The 15,254-nt window shown below is 30.2% G+C and overlaps 1 non-coding gene across 1 annotated transcript; it reads left to right on the top strand.

Annotated features, from left to right (window-relative positions):
- The first annotated feature begins 7,585 nt into the window (after nucleotides 1–7,585).
- On the top strand, nucleotides 7,586–7,657 carry TRNAH-GUG (transfer RNA histidin (anticodon GUG)). The gene has a single exon. It is a non-coding gene; the product is annotated as a tRNA-His (tRNA).
- Nucleotides 7,658–15,254: the final 7,597 nt, after the last annotated feature.

Raw genomic sequence — 15,254 nt, 5'->3', positions numbered from 1 at the left:
TTTTTCTTTTAATAAAACTTCATATTTCATCCATTTAATTCTTTAATACAAAAGACATGAAATTCTTATCATGAAACATTTACCTAACCCATTATCATGGAACATTTACCTAACCTATTATCATGAAACATTTACCTAACCCATTATCATGGAACATTTACCTAACCTATTATCAATTTGTATCAATTTGTAGCATAAATTATGGATATCAAGTGTACATTTTGTCTACAACAACATGATGGTTGGCCACTTCATGTAAAATGGGAGGTTTGTCATGCAAATCCTCCTATTTTGCACTCCTATTTATTTGGCCACTTCAATTTAGCCTATATCATTTTCAAACATTTTCACATAGGTCCTATTTCATAATTTCACTCACAAATGACAAAATCAAAGCATGAAATTTTGTCAACATTCACAGAATTCCCGAAAATTGGGGCGTTACACAAGTATAAGGGTTAGGTTGTGATATAGTTACAATAGAGTAGGTAAGTACTCCAAGGATCGTACCCAATGGAGACAAGCACTAAATAAATCCTAACCTAGGCATAAATAGATCTAATTAGTATTTAAAATGGATTATATTATGATAAAAAAGGAAAGGTTTTTGGGTTCTATATTAATAAAAATAAATTAAATAATTAAATCATGAGAAATGAAATAATAAAATATATAAAATCTAAGTATGAGTAATTAGCTTGCTTCAGTAATCATAATCAACTGTTATTTCGGGTTTTCTTGTTCAATCAACTAGTCAATACCCCAGCAGGATCTTCCGATCTTCCACTAACATATCGAGTCAGCAAGAACTACTTATATCTCGATCTCAAAGTCCAGACCAATTCAGGGTTGAGGTGTTCATGGATAGACCATTCTAAATTTGGTTATTTCCCAACCTTGATGACTTCCTAGGGTTATCAGGCCTAGGGTTTAGGTTCTTCCTTTCCTGAACAGTTGATTCGCTAAGAGAACCCTACAAAATAGTTAATTTATCATATCACCACTCACTAATCCCCCACAAAAGGATTACTTCCTCATGGATCTAATAAATAATATAAACTTGATAGAAAGAATAAAAATGACGAATAATTCAAGAGAATAGAGTTTAGAAGAAGCTTGATTTGTATTAGAATTAAGCGCAGAATCCTCATAGAGTTTGATGGTATTTCACAAATCTGATTTCCCCCATAAAAGCAAATAACAAGAACTGAAATAAAACCTAAGCCTAAGAAAAGAGAAACTAAAAACTAAATCTAAGAAGAAAATTATACAATATAAAAGTTGTCTATAACATGTGTTAATTAAGCCGATTTATAGACTTTAGAGTGACTGTTGTCTTCATGCTTAATATTTGATTGTGCAGACCAAAACGCCCCTGGATATATCATATTTATTTCACGTGCAGAGGTGATGTCACAACACACCAAATCCTATGTCACGTCATCGAGGGTAGTATGCTCCATCTAGAATGTGTCTTCAAAGGTGTGTCACGACATCCTCAAGATGTGTCGCAACACTGAAGGCATTCTTGGAATTCTTCTATCCTGCTCACTATGTTGTGATGTCCAGTGCTCCGTGTTGTAACATATCAACCAGTATCGAGTTAGCACACCTTCTAACATCTCCCACATGCTCACAAAGCATATTAGCTTACCCTTCCTTAGGCCTCATTTGGCCTCTAAGGTCAATAAAAGACTCAAATTACACACTTTATTGAATTAAACTAAACTTATGAAAACATCATTAAAACTTAACTAAAATGCTTATGTTCAAGCTTCTAAAGTGCAAAAATTAATTTAATCTGCTACACCGAATTGTGACAGATCATTTCTGTAGAAAGATTTTTTTACGAGTGCCAATATGCCCATATATGTTCCTATTCTAATGCTTCATGTTGTCTGAAAGCTACTTAATAGAGCCCTCCATATTACCGTTAAAATTCCAAGAATCCTGTACAAATTTAGAGAAGTTCGGATGTTTAAGCCAACCAACAAGGAATCTGAAATGCCTACCTTTGATTGAATTCGAGTCCTGCCTTAAGCATAGGAATAGTAGCTGATGGTCTGATTTGAGCTTAGTAAGATGTGACACTGAACAACTTGTGAATTATGAAATCCACGCATCATTGCAAATAGCTCTATCAAGCCTTTCAAAGATCCCACATCTCTACCAAATAAAAGCCGAAAGCAGGACACTTTTTCTTTGCTCTCCGCCCTCCCCTCTTCTCAATGCGAGAGAGAATGACATTAAAATCTCCAATTGCCATCCATGATACAGTTTCATTCGCTAAAACCGAATTAAAACCCTCCCACAAAAGCTTCCTCTTTTGCTTATCCAGGCTACTATACACAAAAGCAACTAGAGATGACCTTCGAAAGGAATTATCAAGAATCCAAGTAAGGACAAATTAAGGGTAACTATTTAGTTTCTCTATTGAAAAATGGATAAAACGATCTAGTAGGTTACAATTAATTAGAAATTCATTTAAGCAGGCAAAGAATAAGCTGCATTTACATAATTTAATTTTCACCATTCTAAACTTAAAAAGTAGTTACATAATTTATTTGCAAGTAATTAGAAATTCATTTAATTAATTATTTTATGTAAAAAAACTTTTAAACTATTATATAAATAAAATTATATTTAATTAATTTTAAAATTTTTCATAAATTTTGTAACTTTTCATTAATAATGTGATTACAAAATTAAAATATTATAAGTTAATTTTTGAAAATATAATAATTGATATTAGAATGAATTTATATAAATGATATTCTAAAATTAATTTTAAAATAGTCTATTATGTGAAATCCTATTTTTCTATATAGTTTCCAACTTAATTTTAATTATTCATTACTAGATACAGATTGTTAATTAAATTTACATATCGTGACTATTAACTAATTTATTGCAATATTATTTATATTTTTAAATATTTATTTCAATTTAAGTATTTGTAAAATATTGATAATTTTTTAAAAAAATTAAACGATTTTAAAATTTATAGTGACGTATTATGTAAAATTGTAAGTTGATATAACTTAGTAGAACAATACTAAAATTAAAATCTTGTAATATGATATGAAATATGATTACAAATTTGAACAAATAGAAAGAAAAAACCCACCTATAGCTTATATACTCGTACAATATACAAGTTAGTTGTATTTATTTTAGTAAACTCTTAAAACTTAATATGGAAAATGTTTAAATTTTTCGTAATTGAGGATTAAAAATAATTAGAATATCATTTTTGATAAAAGTTGTATATCTTACTATGTTGAAGGAAAATAATAAGTTATTACAAAGAGTGTAAATCTTATTATGTTAAAGGAAAAGAATAAATTATAATTAGATATTTAAAACAATATGTTTTTAATTGATTTAAAAATTGTTTCCTTAACCCAATTTCTTTGGGAAAAGAGATTGATTTTCACATCTATTTTCTTTATTCTCTTTTCATTTTTTTTGGTTGTATAATGGATTATATAAATCAAGTTTACTCGTGAAATTGTGTTGATATTCTTCAATCTTCAATAATGGATGAAAATATGTAATAATATTTAAAGTGTCGAAACCATTTTTAAATCGAGTTCTGGAAAATGGGAATCGACTTTTTTTAAAAAACGAAAACGGGAGTCGTCACCAATCCTTTTAGGTGTGATTGGATCACCTTTAAAATATTTTGTTTTAAAATCGTCGGTTTTGGTCTACGAAATCAAAAGAACGAGTTCGGGAGTCGGTTACGTACGAGGAAGGATTAGCACCCTCGTAACGCCCAAAAATTGGTACCTAATTGATTATCAAATGTCTTTAAATGTCGAAAATTTTAAAGATTTTAAGATGTAATCCTCTTTAAAATATTTTGATTTTTGAAAATTTGGGTTCACTTGTATCAAAGTATTGACACTAAGTCAGCCTTTTTAGAAATCCCTATCTCGAAACGACAAAATGCTACATCCAGTAAGTTAGGACATATCGCTTTGCAGTTCCAAGACAGTCGCTTACGTTTTGAAAACCTTTAAAAACTTAGAAGGGTACTTGACTATTCGAACTTAACGAGAAAAGTCGCAACCCAATAAGTTAGGGCACTACTTTTTCGAAATTTCTAAACACCAAGCATTGCCTTTATATTTTTTTTGAAAATTTTGGAGCCTTGTCTTTTTAAAGATGATGCGTAGGGAATTGTATTGCATTATAAATCATACATAGTAACATATTATTGTAGTAGGTAAATAAAACGTGCATTTAAAAAAAATGATGGCAATGATATAAAGAACGTGCATTAGATTCATACATATAAAATAACAAATATCAATAATATGCATACAAAGATATATATAGCATGTATGAATAAACAAAATATACAAACATACAAGGTAATAATTAAATAATGCACGATATATAAGAAAGCAATAATTAAATAATATACGACATGCAAATAAAAATATAATATCAATGTATATGCTTACAAAATATAACATATAATAATAATTATAAAAATAATATTTAATACACCCATGACACATACAATATAAATATATATAATGATCTAATAAAATAAAATTAATAATTGTTAGCAAAATATACACATAATTAAAATGTGATATTAATAATTCTAAAATAGTATTTAATATAATACGTAATATATAATAACAAAAATAGAATAATAATTATACATATAAAGTATACTCGTTTAAAAGTTTGTAAAGGATTCAAAATATCAGTTTAAAATGAAATAATACATAAACAAATAATTAATAGTTAGATATGTATGTAATATGTGTTAAAAATACCTTTTAATAATGATAATTTACAAATTTTAAATAATATATATGATATAAACACAAATAATATAATTGGTAATATATGAGATACATAACATATATAAAAAGGTAATGTAGAATAAAAATAAATCATAATAAATGTTATATAATAAAATATATAGGAAATAAGAAATATGACATAAAACAATGAAAGTTTATATGTAAAAATGACATGTAATTAGTAAATATATAATATATGTGAAAATATAATAATAATATAAAAAAATTGATGTAAAATAATAATAATTTGAGGAAAATAACAAATAATAATAATATATAATAATACTTGTAATAAAATAACTTTAATGTGTAATATAAAAGTAAGGATAAAATAAAACAAATAACAATATATAAATATATATATATATAATAATAAAATATAGGACTAAATTTAAAGTCCACCAAATTACGGGGTGAATTTAAAAGAACTAAAACTGAATTGAGGCTCTATTTAAAATGCGAGCAAAATCAAAGGGGCTCACTGGGCAAATTGCCCTATCCCCAAAACGGCGACGTTTTCCAGAATATAATTTAATAGCCATCAGGGCTAAATTAAAACTAAAATAAAATATTTGGGCCAAATCATAAATAAAATAAAGTTTGATTGCAAATACAAAAAGGGAAAAAGGATCAATTGGGTAATTAACCCAATTCTCAAAAATGCGCGGATCCTCCCCGGGTAATCGGGTCAACGCGCGGATCCTGGGGGTCTAAAACGTCGACGTTTCACAGGGGCTATATAAACCAAAGCTTTAGCCCGAAAATCATTTTACACCGGGTTTTTTAAAAAAAAAACTTAAAATTCTCTCTAAAATGAGAGGAGAGAGAGAGAGAGTGCTTGGCTCCGGCCTCCGTCGAGCCGAGCCTTGGTCCTCGGCCTGACGCGCCCACGCACCGTCACCAACTCCTCCCCGTACGGTGGTTGGAGGTCCAAACCTCGATTTTTAATGCAAATAAAGGTTCGACCCTTTACTTTTTCATTATTTACAGTTTACATGTATGTATATGTATTGAAAATTTCACCTTTGTATACTTAATCGATTGAGATGCTTGCTGTGTATATATGTGCGAGAACAAATCTTTCTGCTGAATCTCTCGTTTTTATTGATTCTCTCTGTATTTTCAGAACGTAAGTCCTTTTTACAAGTGAAAAGAAAGGCTTTATAGCCTTGGTCCCTTACATATTCGGGGAAAGAAATCTAAGATTTCTTTCTATTTTGTGTCTTCTGTATCTTTGACTGATGTGCTGTGATTTCCTTGCCTTTTTCTACTCTGCTTTTTCCGCGTATCTGCTGTTTGTTTCCTTTTCTTGCAAGCAATCGAGCGAGGGATCCGGCAGTGACCATGCTGGTGTAGACGCGTGCACTGATCACGGTGTTGATGGAGCCTTGGTGACGGTCATGACATTCATGACGTAATTTGGGGCCAGACCAAGGGACGTCCGATGATCGGGGCGTTGATGAGCATTGAAGGCCCTTGGGACAACTCATTAAACGGTGGCCTCGATTTGGGGGTTGCCAGACGCTCCCCGAAGCTTCCAGAAATGTTTGCGACGCCACAATATTCAGGAAACCCTAGGGTTTCCCTGTTTCTCTTAAGTCTGTTGGGCCTTTTGGGCTGTTTTGTTTTGGGTCAAGGTCTGTAATGTAATGGGTTAGGTCTGACTTAGGCTAGCAGGGATAATGAGTCTAACAGGCTGCTGGGTGTAACGGGTCTTATTTGGGTTTAGGTTTAGCTCAGGGGTATTAGGTATTGTTTTGGCTATTGGGTTATACCCGGATATGGGTTTTTGTATTTGGGCTTTGGGTAGCAACAGTAGTCCTGGACTTTCAATGGACTATTTAATAAATAAATGTTTATTTATTTATCTAATTTTTTCCTTATTTAAACCCGGTCAAATTTGGGCTATTACATAAAGATTTAAATTAAACTAAACTTAATATGGTTAAAATAATAGTTAGGGTATGATGCCTAAAGTTTGAATTTTGTTATTCCGTTTTATTATTGAAAAATTCCAACAAATATAATAAATAATTTTTGTAAGGTTGTATAATGTATAATGTATAAATGTAATGTTATACATAATGAATTGATGGCATATTAAAAGTGGATTATTAAAGCTCTAATATAATCCGCTTATTAAATTCGAAAAGTAAAATGTTAAATTCTTGAAATTAAAAGTAGATAAATTAAATTTTAAATAAACAAAACGTATAGAGAGTTAGTGTATATGGGCAAATGTCCCACTACCCCACCAGAGGCAGATATAGGGGGTGGCAGGGGCCTGGCGCCCCCTAAAATGGAATATTTCTGTTTAGGTCTTTGAATTTTTTTTAAATTTTAATAGTAAAGGTAAAATTGTACTTTGGCACCCCTAAAATTATAAAAATTTAATTTAGTCCTTTAAAAATTATAAAGATATAGACTATAAAAAATAAAATTTCATTCAGCCCCTAAAAATTTGTTCTGGCTTCGCCCCTATACCCCACCATTTTTTTTCATCATAGATAAAATGGTTAAATTTCAATTTTGATCCCTCTATTATGTCTTAATTTAAGAGTTAATCCTTCTACTTTAATCATTTAACATAAACATCTATATAGGCTCTTTCGACATCGACCAGTGTCCCATTACCCCACCAATTTTCCTTTTTTTTTTTAATTATAAATAATATGGTTAAATTTCAATTTTAATCCCTCTATTATGCCTAAATTTATGATTACCTATTAGAGCCCTACTCTCTAAGGCTAAACAACAAAGTGGCTGTAGTTTAGTGGTAAGAATTCCATGTTGTGGCCGTGGAGACCTGGGCTCGAATCCCAGCAGCCACATTGAAATGTTTTTTTTTTTTTTTTTTGTCAGCTAACCTTCCAATATGTTTTTATTTTTGTTGTTGTATTTTTTATGTTTGTTTTATGATCCATACTCAAGTTTATGATTATTTGTTTTAACAATATTAGTTTGAACTTGTATTCTCTTATTGAAAATGTAATGTATCTTTTCAATACACTTAAAATTTATTAATGTTTTTAATATATATATATATATATATTAAGTATATGTTTACGTAAATACACGTATACATGTATATATCCGTAAAATAAAATTTTGAGGTATTGCAGTTGCTGTCATAACCGAAGCTTCCAAGAAAGCTTCTTGGTTTTTGTCAGGGTTGCAGCAGCTTCTATCGTTTAAATTTAAATATTAAATTGTCAATTATTAAATCTCTAATATAATCAGCTTACTTCTATTTTTAAAAATTTATTTAGTCTTTTATTTTTGAATTTAATAATTCACTTTTATTTTTGATATTTTCAAGTATTTTTGTGAAATTAATTGACAACAAAGAATTGATGGCATTCGTTTCCTTGAAATCTCTAGTTTTTTTTTAATTCCACGTTTTTCAATTTATTTTGTAATTCAAATTGAAAATAAACAAAACAATTAGAGAAAACAAAATTAAGTTTGCATTACATATTTCTTCTAAAGAATTCGAACCCTTTGAAACTATGAAGGGAAAAATTGGGAATGGATATAAGAAATAAAAATGAAAAAAATACCAAACTTCTAATTAAATATGTAGGTTTAAAATTTTGAACCAATATTGATTTACTTGAATTTTTCAGGTCTAATATTCATAGCATGGAAAATGGGAATCATGGTCGGTAATTTTCTTTTTTTATGGTAAAGGCAACTTTGACTAGACTCAACAAAATTTTCCGTTATTACTTATACTAAAGGGCGATAATATATGGATATATGCCATATTCTCGTTTATTATGTGATTCTGAATACACCAATTAATGAGAAAGAATCATGTTACTTAATAATTCTTTATTTCATCCCTTTAAAAATTCAAAATTTATGATATTTTTTAAAACTTATGGAAATATATATTATGGTGCTTTAATTAAGGCAACATTATAATGATATATAATGTATGAAATGGCTCAAATTGCTGCAAACTTTTTGAAGAAACATGCATACTTAGGTATATGTGTCTTTATTCGATCTCAAGACTACAGATTTCCTAATCAATTATTTCTTCTTAACCACTTTAGTCAAAAAATAAATAAATTTTAATTTAATAATAAAATTAATCATTTATCTTTAAGCTTAAACGAATAACCCGACCTATTATTAGATCTAATCCTACAATATTAATTTTGAGATTACTTTGATGTGGTGCCTTGGGTCTTGGAAAACTTATGTGGGCATGGCTATCAAGGGTTTGGACCCAAGGAAATTGTGAATTAGGTTTTGGATCCGATCAACTCCATTTTCTTTTTCTTAATCATTAACTTTTTATTTTCAAAAAAAATATTAAATCAAAATCTTTAAAAAAAAAATCTAAGCATGTGAAAACAATATTTTAAAAAGTTAAAAAATTTAAATAAAAAGGATAGGGGAACCATATCTACCTTGAAGTAAATTTGATCTTTTCTTGTATGAAACCCTTCAAATTAGACTTGTTTAAAGTTTGGGTAGTGAGTTCGGCTCAAGTTGAGTCGGGCTTGGATAAGAATTTTCACTTCAGACCAGATCGGTTTGTGCGAATTCAATTTAAATAATAAAAAAATTAAAATTAAAATTTAATTATAAGATATATAATATATCAACTAAAATATATTTTTAATATTTTATTAATTTTTAAAATAGTAAAATGGGCTTTTTTGGATGGGCCGAGCTGACTCAAAAACAAGCTTCAACTTCAAAATATTTTGGGACCAAGTCTTGACCCGACTCAACCCATGAACACCTTTAACACAAACACCACAAATCGTAGTAGTAGAAATTATTTTATTTCATAAGGTAACTTTTGAGGGTTTAAATTTTGAAATGTTTACATACTTCTAAGTTTTCGATTTTCAAAAATAAAAAGTTTCTATTTGGTTATGGGAATCGGAGGTTTAAACAAATTCATTTTTAAGAACAAGAATTTTTTATATATATAAAATGCTTAGAATTAACCATAATTTCATTCCAACCTTTAATTAAGAGAATAAACGGATTTTAGCGCGCTTGAACCCACATCGACAATAATATCGATACCAATCGAACTAAGACTTAATTAAAAACAGCAAAGATTTTTGAAACCTAAATAATGTTGCCAATTTTTTTCGTCAGTTGTTCTCAAATACTACTTGGGTTAGCTGATCTCCAATGCATTATATATATATCATACCTGTTTCTTTAGTGTCTCCATGATGCTATCCTGAAATTTAAAAGAAATATAAATTTAAAGTATCCACCATGTTATCCTGAAATTTAACTGAAAAAAATGCATGAAGAGTAAGTTCAAGAATCACATGAGACATTAAGATGAAAAAAAAAGAAAAATAAGATAAAATACATGAACCCATATCTAATGTCTTATTGCTAAGTCTAAAAAAACATCTATAGTGAAAAGGAAATTATGAATATAATTTGACTTATAAATAATGTAGCAATACATATTCAAATATATATAGGTATCAAATGTGGCCTTCCAAATTTTTCTAAATGCTTTTAAAAAAATAGAAAAATTGAACACGTATATATTAGACATAAATTTTTATATTTGATATTCACATTTGTATTTAAGTAACATAATTAAAAATTGACTTTGTAGCATTTGAAAATAAATCTAGTGCATCAAAAAGAGAATTATTATAAGAAATAATATTTGATGTACCGTCGATATATAAATTTTATGCACAATCGATAAATAATAACATGATACATCATCATTAAATTAAACAAAAAATTATGCATACCATATGAGGATAAGGTTGCGAGCTCTTGTTGAGGGTTGAAAAACCAAATAAAAATGTTCAAAGTTAGATTAGAGACTTAAATTGAGTAATTAAATTTGTAAAAGTTTAACATACCTCTTCACTTTGTTGCTCTAATCTCTCAAACATGCGTCCTGCTTCCAGTAGTCTTGCCTTTGCCTCATTTGTTTCTAAATCAGCAGTAGCTATTTCTCGGAACTTTTCCTTAATGCCTTGGACATCCGGTCGCGCTGGCCATTGCTTGCCAAGCACTAATTCCATATCTGTCTTCATATCCTTTTCCCTAAATATACACACAAAATAGGTGTTAATAGAAATAAACATATTTACATTGTCATTACAAGGATTTTTTCGAACCATCTCCTACAATATATCGTCAATTCTAAAAGTAAAAACCGTTCACAGATTTTAATTTGTTTACCATTGAAGTTGAAAAACATTTTTCAATCCAAACCATGATTTCAAAATAAAAAATTGAGTAAACAAGCTATTTTTCAAACCAATCTTTGATTTTAAATTAGGATATTAACCCAAGCCGAAAAATCAAAATTTTTAACTTTTAACTTTTGACTTTTGAAATAGTTCTTTTCAAGGAAATTACTTTTTATCCTCTCATTAAATTTTTACTTTACATTATGTCTAAAATAAATATTTTATCTTTTCAAAAACAATTTTTAACAAAATGATAAACTCTATCAATATTTTTAAGAGCACTTTTGTAAAATACTTTTTAGTAAACACTTTTCAAAATAAATTTTCATCCACAACCAATTATTAAATTCAATTAGGAGACTTAACTTTCTTTATCAATCTATTAATCTGATCCATGAATATCTTCACTATTTTCAACACAATTTTTGTAATAGCCCATTTTCAGTGAAATCAGAACAGTGGTTTCGGAACCACAAATTCGACCCAAAAATGAAATTTATTTTTATTTCATTACATGGTCCATATTATGATAGACATGTCGTGTGAAAATTTTGATTAAGGTACATGGATCAGATTAATAGATTGATAAAGAAAGTTAGGTCTCCTAATTGAATTTAATAATTGGTTATGGATGAAAATTTATTTTGAAAAGTGTTTATGAAAAAGTATTTTCCAAATGTGCTTTTAAAAATATTGATAGAGTTTATCATTTTTGTTAAAAATTATTTTTGGAAAGATAAAATATTTATTTTAGACATGATGTAAAGTAAAAAATTTAATGAGAGGATAAAAATCTCATCACGCAATCCCCGTAAAAATCTTTTACAACTATCTGCTTCGGTTGGAATAAACTCGGAGGCATACCTGCTGAGTCTTGAAAACTCTCTCTCATAATCTATAACTAACATGTCACCCTGTTGCAGCATTAAAAACTCTTGCTTCTTGTCTTCGATATACATTTCTCCGGTATATTTCTTTTGAAATTCTTTCTGAAATAGGTCCCATGTTATCTGCTCCTCCGGTAAATGTCGAACCACTAATTCCCACCATAAATAAGCTTCCCATTGTAGCAACGATACAACACAAATTAAACACTCCTAGGGGGTACAGCCCAATTGCTGTAAAATTCTTTTAGTCGACTCCATCCAATTTTCAGCTACGGATGGATCGACTCATTTCAGACCCATAAATTCAGTAGCACCATATTTCTTCAATTCTTTTATCGGGGCCCGTCTTTGAACAGGTGCAGAAGTCATAGCAGGAATAGTTCCCGCTACTCTTTATAAAGCATCAGCTATCGCTCTTAATATATCAGAATCATCTCTATCATTTCTTCTATCAACTCTAGGAGGTTGATTTCTTACAGGATTTATGCTAGGTGTTACCGACTCGGTTTCATCTAGTCCATACGACTCTTCATCACCAATATACATTTCTTGATCAGTGTTGTTTATTCTTTCATCTGACATCTTTAATCTAGAAAACAGAAACAAACGAATAGGTCAGCACCCAAAATCCCGACTCAATTTTGACTCAACAGTGGCATGTACTTCTAGACTCACTTCCTAGCCCGATTTAGTCCGGGAATTGGCTAAACCTGACAACTCTGATATCAACAAAATGTAACAACCCTTAACCCTAAACTGTCATTAGAACAGGGTTACGAGGCATTACCAGACATATCGAACAATTTACAAATAATTCTTAATAAGTAACAAACATATTATAATATAATCATAAGTTCATATAATTTTTTTTAAAAATAAAAATTCAATATAACCCATTTATAAATATTTAACGTTCCCTGCAAATTTCAAATAGCAACCAAACCACTTCTAGTATTTCAACCAATACATTTATATACTCAAATATACTTAAATCATACTTGACATATTGACTTAACAACTTAATTAATGAAAACCCTATTATCATTTCTAATTAGCTTACAAAACTATTCAAACCATTTCAATACAATACCAATGCCATAAACAATTTTTACCATTTCAGTAATTTAATTATCAAAACACCCAATACCTTTCTTTACAACAAAATTTATATAACATACCAAAATAACCATTATAATCCCTATGTACATGCCACTTTCACTTAAAGGAAGAAAACATCACCAAAATCTTAATGCTGGAGTCGGGATCGTTCGGATGCTGGACCGGGACTCTGGACTTCTATTATCCTGCGCACGGAAACAACCGTACGCTGAGTATTTCATACTCAGTGGTATTACCATAATTCAAATTATAATAGGTGTGACATCCCAAAATTGACCCTAGTCGGGATGTGGTTTCGGGACCACAAAACCGAGGCATAAAAATAATTTAAAATTTATTTTGATGCCTATGATATGTGTTAATTTGTGTGGGACATTTTTGATGATTGATTTAGTGTTATAAAGGTGAATTTCACTAGAAAGGACTTAGTAGTGAACTTTGAAAGTACGATAGGGAAATGTGTGATGACTAATTAAAGCATGCATGCAAAACAATGGACTTGCATGTCAAATTCCCCTTTTTATAGGTGGTGGGCGGCCATGGCAAGGAATTATGGGCAAAGAAAACATGTTATGACATGTTTTGTTAATGCATGATGTATTAAATGATAAAATAATTAGGTGTGGGAAGAGAAACAAAAAAATATGTGTGTGAGTGTAGCATTCCCCCCCCCATTGCCGTGTAGGTAAGAAAGAAAAACAAAAAAATTTGTTCATCTTTTTCCTCCTTCCTTTGGCCGAAATTTCTAAGAGGAAGAAGAGATTTTTGCTTCATTTTCTTTGTTTAGAAGAGATCTAGAAGGAGATTTGGCTAAACTTGCATCAAGATTAAGGTATGTATGAGGTTGTGTCATGAGATTCATGCATGTTTTAGTTGCTAACTTGATGTTCATGTTAGCCATGGTTCAAATCCTTGTTATGCCATGGAAATGGTGTTTGGCCAAGGTGGACTTTGTGTTAATGCCATTGCATGTTAAATATGAAGCTTGTTAATGGTATATGTGATGGGGGATTGATGGCTCTTGGACTTTCTTTTTAGTATTTTGAGTAAGACATTAAGTTCTTTGCTTAATCATGACCAAAATGATGGTGTTGTGATGTATTCGGTCATGGTATATCCACAAGTATGATTCATGCATGTTGCATGGTAGGTAAGATTTGAGCTTTGGATATGTGTTTATATTTGGATATAAACAACTTAAGATTCGGCCCTTGCACCTACATGAATATGTGTTTGCACATGATGAATTGGTATGACATATATACTATTTCAAGGTGTATATTTGCTTGTGATGATGTTTTCGGTTATGTAGTAAATGAGAGATGTGCATTGAGCTACAATATGTAATGCGTTAGTTAGTAAATGCATGCTGTTTTTTTTTTGTGTGTGGTATTAAGTGTAAAATTGGCCTCAACATAGACATGCATATTCGGCCAAATGAAGTAGATTGGAATGCATGTTTTCGGTTAGAGGCAACCGTATTGAAGCCTTATCTTGGCTTAGATAGTTGACTAAATGGGTAATAAGTGAGGATGGTTGCCGAATATACAAACATACATATGCATATGTAATTGAATTATGAATGTTTAGCAAGATGGTTAAACTAGTTAATTTATTGATTAAGCTCAAGGAGTTAAAGAAGGAGAATCAAGCAAGGGAAAGACGAAGGTCATCGAGTAGCCGACTTGGACTGTTTTACCCAACACAAAGTAAGTCATTAAGCGTATATTTGGTGTTGATTTAAATGATCCTAATATATATATGCAAATGTGTTTAAATGAGTTGATGTGTAAATGGAAATGTATGTGTATGGAATGATGCCATTGTTGAATGTATAAAGGCAGCAAAATACATAAGGTATTGGTCTCGGCACTAAGTGTGCGGTTTATAAATGGACACGGTGACAAGATTGGCACTAAGTGTGCAGGTTTAAAATTTTACAGCACTAAGTGTGCGAGTTTGATTATATAGCACTAAGTGTGCGAGTTGAATACATATAGCACTAAGTGTGCGGATTCACTATATGCTCTTGCGTTACAATTGGCACTGAGTGTGCGACATTATCGAGCTAATCCCGGACAGCGGATCGGGTAAGTACCTTGAGCTCGTGATGAATAGGCAATATGTTCATGCTCGGGGTTGAGCTTGGTAAGCTTTAAATCTATGTGATGATTGAAATTGTATGATTGTGGTGGAAATGAGTTAGTGTGTGAAAA

The sequence above is a fragment of the Gossypium arboreum genome, chromosome 11 (assembly GCF_025698485.1).
Source record: "Gossypium arboreum isolate Shixiya-1 chromosome 11, ASM2569848v2, whole genome shotgun sequence".
Taxonomy (NCBI): domain Eukaryota; kingdom Viridiplantae; phylum Streptophyta; class Magnoliopsida; order Malvales; family Malvaceae; genus Gossypium; species Gossypium arboreum.
Note: the sequence above shows the minus strand (reverse complement) of the source record. Positions and strands in the feature narration are given on the sequence as shown.